Source organism: Entelurus aequoreus, linkage group LG04, assembly GCF_033978785.1.
Source record: "Entelurus aequoreus isolate RoL-2023_Sb linkage group LG04, RoL_Eaeq_v1.1, whole genome shotgun sequence".
Lineage (NCBI taxonomy): Eukaryota > Metazoa > Chordata > Actinopteri > Syngnathiformes > Syngnathidae > Entelurus > Entelurus aequoreus.
The window spans coordinates 60,754,565-60,763,859 of NC_084734.1; positions in this window are offsets into that span (position 1 = coordinate 60,754,565).

Here is a 9,295-nt window from a genome sequence, read left to right on the forward strand (position 1 = left end):
GATAAAGGGGACGACAATTAAATGGCATTATTGGCTTTATTTTAATAAAAAATATTATGATTCATTAAACATATGTGCTCATATACAATCAAAAGAACACTTTTGGCATTAAATAACACAGTGAACATAGTAGAACATGTATATTTTAGTAGTAAGTAAGCAAACGGGTTACAAAGGCTCCTAATTTGGCTATGCAGTAACATATTGTGTAATTTCCCGTTCTATTACTTTGTCAAAATTATGAGAGACAAGCTGTAGAAAATGTATTATTAATCTATTTGTTCATTTACTGTTAATATCTGCTTACTTTCTGTTTTAATATTTTCTATCTACACTTCTGTTAAAATGTAATAAGCACTTGTTCTTCTGTTGTTTGGATACTTAACATACATTTTTGATGATACTACAAATTTGGGTATCGATCCAATACCAAGTAGTTACAGGGTCATGCACTGGTCATAATTAAAGTTCTAATGAGACCAGGGATGTGTTTCCTGAGTTCATAAACATAATAAAGATTAAAAAAAGAAAAAATATTTAGTGATGATAAAAAATATCAATGTTTCATTGTCGTATCGACTAGATCCAGCTCTTGTACTTGATATCTTTACAATCGATATTTGTGAATAGATTCACCCTTTTCGTTTACATTCAGGAGTGCTAGCTTGCTGTTAGCATTTAGCTATTGTATCCCCCTATGGCGTGTAGTGAAGCATATTTAGCTACTCCTCGTCCTGTAGGGATGATACTTATGAGAAACAGTTTATTTATGTTTAAAAAGCACCACTTGCACAGCACGGCTTCAGTGTAATACAGTAGGTCCACCTACTTTATCGTTAGTTTTGAATCCGAAATACGTCCATTCTCCCTCTTCCTTCTCCCCACTGTTTCTGCTTGCAAGTTCTGTGAATGTGTGTATTAACTAATATGCCAGCATTGTCACCACCGCGTGCATCATGTTGATGAAAAAAAAATACCGGTATTTTTCAAAGGCAATATAATACTTTTTTTTAATTCTTTAGTACTAAGTAGTATTAATACAACACTAAAACAGTGATGAACTTTTTTTAAAAAATGTTTAGGATTTATTAAGCTTCCCTTCTCGCTCCTTTAAAATGTTGTACTTTTATTTGGGTTTTCTTTAAACAGCAGTTAACTTCTTTTTACACTTGACAGATTGTATGACAGAAAACAATGTTTGAACATTTTTCATACAGTCGAGGTGTTGTGATGGCGACAGCTTGACTGAATATTTCTGAGTCTATTACTTGCTGTGGGAAACATTGCAACAATTCACAAATCAAACAGAAAGTGATTGTGTTTGTGGACAGGTGAGTGGCTTTAAGTGATTAACAAACCTCCACATCCTGTTTTGCCAAGTGCTCTCCATTGTTTGTACCGAACCAGGGCATCTTATCCCACATCATCCATCTGCAAATGTTTGTGTTTTGATAACATACTGTATCACAATATCATATGTTTACTATGATCCTGAGCTGGAAGTTCAGTGTACAGTCATGTTATTGTGGCTTAATCTGTTTATGTATGGGGATCCTTCGTCCCCAACCACAAATCTCTCAATGTTGATCTCTTGCACAAAATTCTATTCATTCCTTCTCCACTTTATTAAGAATCTCAGTTATCAAGTATGAGGTTCAGTGTACTCTATGGATGCACTAATATTGTTACATAACGATTAAAAACAGCTTTTATTGTCAGTTTAGGGGCTAAGATTATATAATAGTGCCTTGAAGTTCAGTAATGTGCTTTGTAAGTTCTACGTTTAATTGACTATTCCTTTCCAAACATGAGCCACTAGAAGAATCATGTTGGCTTGTATGGTGATGTTTAATTTTCAGCTCTGACTTTTATCAATTTAACAATAACGGTGTATGTGGTCAAGTACATTGGACAGTTCATTAGGTACACATTTAATGAGATCCAATTCAGGAGCTCTATCATTTTGCAAAATGCGTATGTTTCTTTTTTTTTTGTAGGTGTTGAATCTCTGATTCATTATATTACTATTACGACTTTGACATAAATGTGTGTCTTTGTATTAATTATTAACTCTTTCATGCATGCATAATGATGAACTAGTTCAGGATTTTTTTTTTTACCAAGTTATTTTTGTTATGTTTGCCTGAATTTTGCTTCACAGTAACATTTGTAACCCCCTTTTCAAGTCTGTTTGCAAATGGTTTGTTTGTGGAGGCGTTCACTTAGATTGCAAATGAAACTCTCCACGCACCACCCTCTTCAAAAGAATCAGTATTTATCTTTTGAAAAAGTACACTGTTAAATACATATCTCGAAGACAAACATCGCCGCTATTTATTTACCAGACACGGTCGAAAATAAACGTCATAAACATTGTATAGATTTGCCAGTCACACGTGCACACTTTCCGATCAATACAGAGCTGCATAAAAACAGCTGCTCCAACTAGCTTTTAATGTCGCTGCATGTCACACGTTGGTGTAATTTTGGTTATTGTGTGCATGCCAAGATTATATGAAAATAATACTTTATTCTACCCTATCGTATGTTTCCTCAAACCTTTACATACCCCTAAAGCTGACCAACAAAACAGATTGTCGTCATCTGGAGGCGTGTCAGATCGTCCAGCTATATGGCATACCACCAAAGTATATTAACATCTTCAGGTCACTGTACCACAACTCTACTTGCAAAGTCAAAACTAACAACGGCACAACCAATGATTTCGACATTGTGACCGGTGTGAAGCAGGGTTGCATCCTGTCGCCATTGCTGTTCATAATTGTCATTGACTTTGTGATGAAGAAGTCCGTCACCGGGCAAACTTTGGCATCGAGTGGGGAGAGGGATGATTAACCGACCAAGACTTTGCGGATGACCTGGCTCTGGTTAGCCATACTCAGCGTGCACTCCAAGAGATGACCAACAATCTCCATGAGCACGGAGAAAAAGTCGGACTAAGAATAAGCCAAGAAAAGACCAAGACCATGGCCGTTGGACATATACGACACTTTCCACCACTCACTATAGACGAACATGACATAGAGTATGTTGACGACTTCACCTATCTTGGAAGTAACATCTCAAGTATAGGAGACGTGGAGAAAGACGTCAATAACAGAATTGGCAAAGCTGCAGGAGTGTTCCAACGGCTCCGAAACATCTGGTCGTCCAAAGCCATCACAACGGCCATCAAGCTACGCCTCTACATGTTTGTGGTCATACCAACAGCAACCTACGCCTGTGAGACATGGATGAAGACAGCCAGTATCACCAACAAGCTGGATGTCTTCCACCGATGATGCCTCAGATCCATCCTGAAGATCTCATGGAGAGACCACATCTCCAACGAGAAGGTGATGAGAAGGGAAGGTCTAGCAGCACTGTCTGACATTGTCTCCGAAAGAAGAAGGAGAATGATGGGGCACGCACTGCGACTGCCAAGAGAGAGACCGGCAAGTGTGGCAATGGACTGGATGCCAGAAGGTGGAATAAGGAAGAGAGTGAGGCCGAAGAAGACGTGGAGACAGACAGCCAAGGAAGACCTAAGGGAAATGGGTGTCAGCTGGCACGGAGCAAGAAGAGCCGCCAGAGACCAGAGAAAATGGAGGGGACTCTCACCCAATGTTCCAATAGGAACGGGAGGAACTAAGTCTAAGTCTAAAGAGGCGTGTCTTAATGATACTAAACAAAGACTTTGACTTTATTAAATGGACATATTTGTCTCCCAGTATGTACGGGAGCTAAAGTACACAACAGCAGCTGTGGTGCCAGGGAACAAGGGACAACCGGCGCCACGCACACAGGCAGGCCGGCCAGCGACAAGACCCCGAACTAGGACAACCATGTCGCTGGGTAGGCCAACAGGCCGTAGACAGAGGCACCCGGCCGAGGACAAGGCACAGGAGAAGCAGGAGACAACCAGCACCCAAGTCAGCAAGAGACCTGCATCTTAACGCTAAGAAAACGAAAATGTTGATTATTGGTCCTGCTAGGCTCAGGCACCTGTTTAAAGATACCACATTGAGATTTGATAATAAAACAATTGTACAAAGCGACTCGGTGAAGAATCTTGGTATTATTTTCAACCCAACTCTCTCGTTTGAGCTGCACATTAAGAATGTTACTAAAACAGGCTTCTTTCATCTCCGTAATATCGCTAAAATCTGTCCCATTTTGTCCATCAGTGACACAGAGATCATTATACATGCGTTTGTCATGCCTCGTCTTGATTACTGTAAAGTATTACTTTCAGGTCTCTCATTGTCCAGCATTAAAAGATTACAGTTGGTTCAAAATGCGGCTGCTAGACTTCTGACAAGGACAAGAAGGTTTGCCCCCCTCTCCTGCAAAGAAAGATTCCCAGATGGCAATCCCTAAAGGGTTACCAGTCTGGAGGATTTGCTAGCTGTTCTAAGTCAAGACCCAGTGTGGACACAAATGGATGGAGACCTCCTGTTTCTCAGCTTGCCCCAATGGACTTGACTCTCACATTATCATGAATACATTGCAATAACTGTACCCACCAACTGTAACCACTTGGCATCCATTTCACCCAGCCACCCACATCTGTGGCTCCTTTTCAAGGTTTCTGTGGGATAGACTTCAGCCCCGCTCCCCTGACCCTGAGAGGGACAAGTGGTAGAACATTGATGGATGGATAATTAATTAATTTCCTCAAATAACATAATTATTACTCAGCAATGCATGGGCAGGACATACAGTATATGCATCACCTGTACTGCTCATCTGCCAGCCATCTTGTTTTTGAGGAGGATTTTTTGCACTTAAAACAGCTGATGGGTAGTAGTGTATGGTTTTTCACACCAGTGCTAGTCCACTCTGCATAAACAAGTTAAAATTCTGCCTTGCCTTGGCATACCCCTCTGTCCAGTTTTACAAGGTTTTCCTTTCTTCTTCTTGTTGTTGGAACGTGGAGCTCATTAGCTGTTGGCTTTGCTGTGATTTGTTTGGCTGTCAGGCCTGCTCAGCTGGCGCTTTCCAAAATCATTACCAAATGTTATGTTTTGCGATATAATAGCTCTTTTGCTGCAATGACTTGCCATTCTGCTCCTAGGGCAAATGTTTCTCTGAACCCCAAAAGTGTACATACATCTATATTTTAGGGAATTATTCATGCCACTCCACATGTCTTGCTTGGTTTTATCTTGACACAGTCACGATTAATGCTGGTAGTTTACAGTGTTTAATTTCCCCCAGTATTGGGATCTATATCCTAATTCTTTACCTTAGTATTTCTCACTAAGTAAAGATTGTGTGTGTATATGTTGACTATGCTTCATGCTACAAACACACAATCCACAGATTCTGCCAATTGCGTGCCCGTGAAATAATATGTATGATTTCCCAAAATAAGTTACCGGTATTTTTTATTTGGCAAAGTGCTCTTCACATTGATCTGATTGCATATTTAATAAATACATGTTCAAAGAATAATTGAAACTATATCTTGAACGCTAGAAAACTAGTATGTCTTGCCTGTCCTTGCTTCCTAAAATTACGCTTAACCATGAAATATAATAATTTACATTATTCTGTTATTCTTCATACCAACTACTATATATGCACTGTATATATAAGTATTATCAACGCTTCACTTTTCCCAAATGTTATGTTACAGCATTATTCCAAAATGGAATACATTTATTTTTGTCCGCAAAACTGTACAGACAATACCCCATAATGACGATGTGAAATGTTTTTTAGGACATTTTTGAAAATGTATTAAAAATAAAATTTAAAAAAAATACATGTACATAAGTATTCAGGCCTTTTGCTCAATACTTTGTTGATGCACCTTTGGCAGCAATTACAGCCTGCAGTGTTTATGAATACAATGCCACAAGCTTGGCACACCTATCTTTGCCCATTCCTCTTTGCAGCACCTCTCAGGCTCTTTGGATGGGAAGTGTTGGTTTTCATCCAGGATGTCTCTGTACATGGCTGCAGTCATCTTAATATAGTCAGTAATTTATTTATTTTCTAAATTTGCAAAAATACAATTATTTTCACATTGTCATGGGGATATTTTGAGGACAAAAATGGTTTTGTTCCATTTTGGAATAAAGCTGTAACATAGCAAAATGGGGGAAAAGGGAAGCACTGTGAATACATTCTGGATGCACTATATTTGTATTTTCTTTGAAATAAAACATTTATTCCGATGATTGTTTTGATGCATTTTTTGTTTTACCCCTCAGTCTCTCTGTGCAGTTGTGAAATGTATTATTTTTCTAATGTGGTATATAAAATAATAGCCATTACTATAAATCCCAACCATTTTATATTGTGCACATGTATTTTCATTAATTATAAATGCAAATATGTATGAGTGTTGACCGTTGATACAGCCCATTAACTCAGCAGCACCTGAAATCATTTATCATCCACTGCAAATATCATCTCTGGACACACTGGACACACTCTACTGCCCAAGAGGCATTCGTAGTTGCACTGGTGCAAAGCCTGGATGTCAAACTGGGATTAAGGCAACAAACACACCTGATGTACGCATACATCAGTTAGAGGTTATTCTCCAAGGTTGGACATATTGATGTTTCCTATGTGGCAACTCTGATGATGTGCTGGGATTCAACACATGTGTTATACAGCAGGTGCTTTCAGGAGTTTTTAGGGGTGGATTGGGGCTGCTGAGCTGCTCTTAAACCAAATAAAGACAGTGGAACATTCTGGATGGTGTTATTTGGACTTCAAGATCTTATAGACCCCGCAGACCACATTTCCATGTTAAAAAATAACATCGATTTTGAGTATTATACTTTTAGGGTATATTGGCTCGTCAATGAGGCGGTTCCCCTAAAAAGTAATGTTTTGTTTTATCTTTCATCTCTGTGCAAGCCTGATCCTTTATGATCATGAAAAAGGCACACTTTAAAGCAGTTCTTCTCAAATAGTGGGGCGGGACCCCAGGGAACATGCCTTATCAGTATCATACTTCCAACTCTGCTTCGAAAAGCTGTGCACTACAAAACGTGCTCATTGTAGCCATTAATCCTGACTTCTCATTTAAAAAAAACAAAAAAAAACAGGATAAATACTTTTATTCGTTTTTGTTTTGTAGGTATAAGTGTTTTATATATTGTGCTCCTGAGTCAATGTTACTGATCAATTAGAATGTATTTGTATATATTGGGTTTATTTAAATTAATTTTTCAACACCAAATGGTTTAAGTCAGTCAATTTTTTTTTATAGTTTATAGGATTTATTTTTTCATTTCAGGCAAATTGATGCATTTTAAATCTTTTCTGTTACAGACTAAAGAACAATGTTGATTACATGTAATGTAAATAGGGATACAATATCATGCAGAGATGTACTTATAACAATTTTATAGACAAATTATACTATTTAAAGTCGCGGCGAAGAGTGGGGGCCCGGGTGAGCAACATGTTTTCTTCTTCCTAGGGGGCGGCGTAACAGAAAATAATGAAAATCCCTGCTCTAAAATCCAGTTATTAATTATATTATCAGCTGTGTAACGCCTGTTTGTGAAAAAACTAAATCGATTCTGTACTGTGCAAACATAAAATGATGGCATTGGAATGGTTAACAATGCTCTCATGCATTTAGAAAAGACTATGACTCTTTTTGACCTGCACCATTCCAATGCAAACCTCAATCTCAAAAGGCAATTTTCTTCTGCACCATTTGTCATGTCTGCCATCTTTCAGGCCTGGTGCTTCTGCCCTCCTCTGCGACCGCCCTCTGCTTGTCTGTCTCTGCCCAGGTGTTCCTAATCAATGTCTGTGTTTGACTGCCCAGGTGTTCCCTATCTTGGGTCATCACAAGCCCCATATATATCCCCCAGTCCTTCTGTCTTGTGCCAGTTCGTTGTACTTCATGTCAACGTCCCAGCATTCTTGTTCCTGATCATCCTCTTGATCTACCACTGCCTGTTTTTGGATCTTGTCTTCTGCCAGCCACCTCTTATACACCTTTGCTGTATTGGACTGACACTTTGTGTACCCAACCTTGCCTGGTAATAAAACTCAGCTGCATCTTGTCCACTGCCAACTCTGTCTTTGTGTCATTATATGTCAAGTCCCTGACCCCCTATAGAACTTGAAATGAGAACCCCATACCTCACTTATCTGGGTGTTTAGTGAAGTCTAAGAAGAGAAGATAGAACTGCGTTACGGCAGAAAGTTAGCAGTAACAGGAAATCAACAAGTAGATTAGTGAGAGTCTAGAGCAAGGGTAGGGAACCTATACAACTATAAAGAGTTACGTTTTTACCAAAGGCAGCAATCATAAATGAATCTTTTAGCACATACATAATGTTAGACTTAGATTTAGAGTTAGACTTCCTTTTATTGTCATTCAAATTTGAACTTTACAGTACAGATAAGAACGCAATTTTGTTGCATTAGCTCGTTGTAGTGCAGAATAAAAGAGCAATAAGGTGCAGATATAAATAAATAGATTACTGTACAGATAAATATATTGCACTTTTGCATATACACATGGATGTATGTTATATTGTCTTTATATTCTAGCGAGTTAATCCGTTTTTGGGGGGAATTGATGCGTTCAAGAGTCTTATGGCCTGAGGGAAGAAGCTGTTACAGAACCTCCCTGCTACGGGGGCTGCGGAACCTCTTTCGAGAGTCCAGCAGTGAAAACAGTCCTTGGTGGGGGTGGGAGGAGTCTCTACATATTTTCTGAGCCCTGGTCAGGCAGCGGCCTCTGTAGAATGTGGCATCTATATTTATATTTTGACAAAGACGGCGCATGCAACAAGGACAAAAACAACAAACATGGCAGTAGACGCTGAGTTGAATCATGTAATGCAACCTTACCCGTTAAAAAATGATTGCATATTATCCGGTCGAGTCTTGATACCAATTTCCTTGACCTAGCCACACACAAAGAAGTTGTAGACCTCCATGCTTTTTCAAGTTTTCATCTATTTTGTAATGTAGAATGTCTGGGAACTCGACCGACGGACAATCCTTGATATTACTCGACAAATCTTTTTTGGATAAAATATAGGGATCAATTGCATTGCATAGTTTGATGTTTTGCTTGTATCCGCTCTTTGCAGAAAGATCTAGGCCCTTTGCTTCCTTGGAGAGTTTGCACGCTGCCGTCTTGGCTTGGTTGATCACCACTGGTTTTCACTTCCGGGAATATGTCACGTGGTGGAATACAAGCAATTAAGAGAGTATGGACAACTAAACAGACACCATGTTTGACACCAAGGACGTGTGCAGTTGTGCCTGGAAGCATGCAATTGCAGTCTTTTTGACGTTA